The sequence below is a fragment of the Spermophilus citellus genome (genome assembly GCF_964194105.1).
Source record: "Spermophilus citellus genome assembly, chromosome: 10".
Lineage (NCBI taxonomy): Eukaryota > Metazoa > Chordata > Mammalia > Rodentia > Sciuridae > Spermophilus > Spermophilus citellus.
The window spans coordinates 3,439,402-3,443,923 of NC_138197.1; positions in this window are offsets into that span (position 1 = coordinate 3,439,402).

Genomic DNA, 4,522 nt, shown 5'->3' on the forward strand with positions numbered 1-4,522 from the left:
GGGGAGGAGGGAATGGAGGGATGATGGAGGGTAGAAGGGTGGAGGGGAGGAAGGAAGGGAAGAATAGGGAGGGTGGAAGGCTGGAGGGGAGGAGGGAAGGGAATGGTGAGGGAGGGTAGAAGGGTGGAGGGGAGGAGGGAAGGGAAGGGTGAGGGAGGGTGAAGGGTGGAGGCGAGGAGGGAAGGGAAGGGTGAGGGAGGGTGTAAGGGTGGAGGGGAGGAGAGAAAGGAAGGGTGAGGGAGGGTGGAATGGTGGAAGGGACCAGGGATGGGAAGGGTGAGGGAAGAGAGAAGGGTGGAGGGGGAGGAGGGAAGGGAGGGGTGAGGGAGGGGTGGAAGGGTGGAGGGGAAGAGGGAAGGGAAGGGTGAGGGAGGGTGGAAGTGTGGAGGGGAGGAGGGAAGGGAGGGGTGAGGGAGGGTTGAAGGGTGGAGGGAAGGAGGGAAGGGAGGGGTGAGGGAGGGTGAAAGGGTGGAGGGGAGGAAGGAAGGGAAGGATAGGGAGGGTGGAAGGGTGGAGGGGAGGAGGGAAGGGAAGGGTGAGGGAGGTAGAAGGGTGGAGGGGAGGAGGGAAGGAAGGGTGAGGGAGGGTGGAAGGGTGGAGGGGAGGAGGGAAGGAAGTGTGAGGGAGGGTGGAAGGGTGGAGGGGAGGAGGGAAGGTAAATATGAGGGAGGGTGTAAGGGTGGAGGGGAGGAGAGAAAGGAAGGGTGAGGGAGGGTGGAATGGTGGAGGGGACCAGGGATGGGAAGGTTGAGGGACGAGAGAAGGGTGGAGGGGAGGAGGGAAGGGAGGGGTGAGGGAGGGTGGAAGGGTGGAGGGGAGGAGGGAAGGGAAGGGTGAGGGTGGGTGGAAGAGTGGAGGGGAGGAGGGAAGGGAGGGGTGAGGGATGGTGGAAGTGTGGAGGGGAGGAGAGAAGGGAGGTGTTTGGGAGGGTGGAAGGGTGGAAGGAAGGAGGGAAGGGAAGGGTGAGGGAGGGTGGAAGGGTGCAGGGGAGGAGGAAAGGGAAGGGTAGGGAGGTTGGAAGGGTGGAGGGGAGGAGGGAAGGGAACGTGAGGGACTGTGGAAGGGTGGAGGGGAGGAGGGAAGGGAGGGGTGAGGGAGGGTGGAAGGGTGGAGGGGAGGAGGGAAGGGAGGGTTGAGGGGAGGGTGGAAGGGTGGAGGGGAAGAGGAAAGGGAAGGGTGAGGGAGGGTGGAAGGGTGGAGGGAAGGAGGGAAGGGAAGGGTGAGGGAGGGTGGAAGGGTGGAGGGGATGAGGGATGGGAAGTGTGAGGGAAGAGAGAAGGGTGGATGGGAGGAGGGAAGGGAGGGGTGAGGGAGGGTGGAAGAGTGGAGGGGAGGAGAGAAGGGAGGGGTGAGACAGGGTGGAAGGGTGGAGGGGAGGAGAGAAGGGAGGGGTTTGGGAGGGTGGAAGGGTGGAGGGGAGGAGGGAAGGGAAGGGTGAGGGAGGGTGGAAAGGTGGAGGGGAGGAGGGAAGGGAGGGGTGAGGGTGGGTGGAAAAGTGGAGGGGAGGAGGGAAGGGAAGGGTGAGGGAGGGTGGAAGGGTGGAGGGGAGGAGGGAAGAGAAGGGTGAGGGAGGGTGGAAGGGTGGTGGGAAGGAGGGAAGGGAAGGATGAGGGAGGATGGAAGGGTGGAGGGAAGGAGGGAAGGGAAGTTGAGGGGATGGTGGAAGGGTGGAGGGGAGGAGGGAAGGAAAGGGTGAGGGAGGATGGAAGGGTGGAGGGAAGGAGGGAAGGGAAGGGTGAGGGAGGGTGGAAGGGTGGAGGGAAAGAGGGAAGGGAAGGGTGCGGGAGGGTAGAAGGGTGTAGGGGAGTAGGGAAGGGAGGGGTGAGGGAGGGTGGAAGGGTGTAGGGGAGGAGGGAAGGGAGGGGTGAAGGAGGTTGGAAGGGTGGAGGGGAGTAAGGAAGGGAGGGGTGAGGGAGGGTGGAAGGGTGGAGGGGAGGAGGGAAGGCAGAAGTGAGGGAGGGTAGAAGGATGGAGGAAATGAGGGAAGGGAGGGGTTAGGGAGGGTGAAAGGTTGGAGGGGAGGAAGGAAGGGATGGATAGGGAGGGTGGAAGGGTGCAGGGGAGGAGGGAAGGGAAGGGTGAGGGAGGGTAGATGGGTGGAGGGGAGGGAGGGAAGGGAAGGGTGAGGGAGTGTGGAAGGGTGGAGGGGAGGAGGGAAGGAAGGGTGAGGGAGGGTGGAAGGGTGGAGGGGACCAGGGATGGGAAGGGTGAGGCAAGAGTGTAGGGTGGAGGCGAGGAGGGAAGGGAGGGGTGAGGGAGGGTGGAAGGGTGGAGGGGAGGAGGGAAGGGAAGGGTAGGGAGGGTGGAAGGGTGGAGTGGAGGAGGGAAGGGAAGGGTGAGGGAGGGTGGAAGGGTGGAGGGGAAGAGAGAAGGGAGGGGTTTGGGAGGGTGGAAGTGTGGAGGGGAGGAGGGAAGGGAATGGTGAGGGAGGGTGGATGGGTGGAGGGGAGGAGGGAAGGGAGGGATGAGGGAGGGTAGAAGGGTGGAGAAAAGGAGGGAAGGGAGGGGTGAGGGAGGGTGGAAGGGTGGAGGGAAGGAGGGAAGGGAAGGGTGAGGGAGGGTGGAAGGGTGGAGGGGAGGAGGGAAGGGAGGTATGAGGGAGGGTAGAAGGGTGGAGGGAAGGAGGGAAGGGAAGGGTGAGGGAGGGTGGAAGTGTGGAGGGGAGCAGGGAAGTGAAGGGTGAGGGAGGGTAGAAGGGTGGAGGGGAGGAGGGAAGGAAGGGTGAGGGAGGGTGGTAGGGTGGAGGGGAGGAGGGAATGGAAGGGTGATGGAGGGTGGAAGGGTGGAGGGAGGAGGGAAGGGAGGGGTGAGGGAGGGTGGAAGGGTGGAGGGGAGGAGGGAAGGGAGGGGTGAGGGAGGGTGGAGGGAAGGAGGGATGGGAAGGATGAGGGAGGATGGAAGAGTGGAGGAAAGGTGGGAAGGGAAGATGAGGGGAGGGTGGAAGGGTGGAGGGGGAGAAGGGAAGGAAAGGGTGAGGAATGATGGAAGGGTGGAGGGAAGGAGGGAAGGGAAGCTTGAGGGAGGTGGAAGGGTGGAGGGATGGAGGGAAGGGAAGGGTGAGGGAGGGTGGAAGGGTGGAGGGGAGGAGGGAAGGGAGGGGTTAGGGAGGGTGGAAGGGTGGAGGGGAGGAGGGAAGGGTGGGGTGAGGGAGGGGTGGATGGGTGGAGGGGAGGAGTGAAGGGAAGGGTGAGTGAGGGTGGAAGGGTGGAGGTGAGGAGGTAAGGGATGGGTGAGGGAGGGTAGAAGGGTGGAGGGAAGGAGGTAAGGGAGGGGGTGAGGGAGGGTGAATGGGTGAAGGGGAGGAAGGGAAGGGAAGGATAGGTAGGGTGGAAGGGTGGAGGGGAGGAGGGAAGGGAAGGGTGAGGGAGGGTGGAAGCGTGGAGGGGAGGAGGGAAGGAAGGGTGAGGGAGGGTGGAAGGTTGGAGGGGAGGAGGGAAGTGAAGGGTGAGGGAGGGTGGAAGGGTGGAGGGGAGGAGGGAAGAGAAGGGTCAGGGAGGGTGGAAGGGTGGTGGGAAGGAGGGAAGGGAAGGATGAGGGAGGATGGAAGGGTGGAGGGAAGGAGGGAAGGGAAGTTGAGGGGATGGTGGAAGGGTGGAGGGGAGGAGGGAAGGAAAGGGTGAGGGAGGATGGAAGGGTGGAGGGAAGGAGGGAAGGGAAGGGTGAGGGAGGGTGGAAGGGTGGAGGGAAAGAGGGAAGGAAAGGGTGCGGGAAGGTGGAAGGGTGTAGGGGAATAGGGAAGGGAGGGGTGAGGGAGGCTGGAAGGGTGTAGGGGAGGAGGGAAGGGAGGGGTGAAGGAGGGTGGAAGGGTGGAGGGGAGTAGGGAAGGGAGGGGTGAGGGAGGTGGAAGGGTGGAGGGGAGGAGGGAAGGCAGAAGTGAGGGAGGGTAGAAGGATGGAGGAAAGGAGGGAAGGGAGGGGTTAGGGAGGGTGAAAGTTTGGAGGGGAGGAAGGAAGGGATGGATAGGGAGGGTGGAATGGTGCAGGGGAGGAGGGAAGGGAAGGGTGAGGGAGGGTAGATGGGTGGAGGGGAGGAGGGAAGGGAAGGGTGAGGGAGTGTGGAAGGGTGGAGGGGAGGAGGGAAGGAAGGGTGAGGGAGGGTGGAAGGGTGGAGAAGACCAGGGATGGGAAGGGTGAGGCAAGAGAGTAGGGTGGAGGCGAGGAGGGAAGGGAGGGGTGAGGGAGGGTGGAAGGGTGGAGGGGAGGAGAGGGAAGGGAGGGGTAGGGAGGGTGGAAGGGTGGAGTGGAGGAGGGAAGGGAAGGGTGAGGGAGGGTGGAAGGGTGGAGGGGAAGAGAGAAGGGAGGGGTTTGGGAGGGTGGATTTGTGGAGGGGAGGAGGGAAGGGAAGGGTGAGGGAGGGTGGAAGGGTGGAGGGGAGGAGCGAAGTGATGGGTGAGGGAGGGTGGAAGGGTGGAGAAAAGGCGGGAAGGGAGGGGTGAGGGAGGGTGGAAGGGTGGAGGGAAGGAGGGAAGGGAAGGGTGAGGGAGGGTGGAAGGGGGGAGGGGAGGAGGGAAGGGAGGTATGAG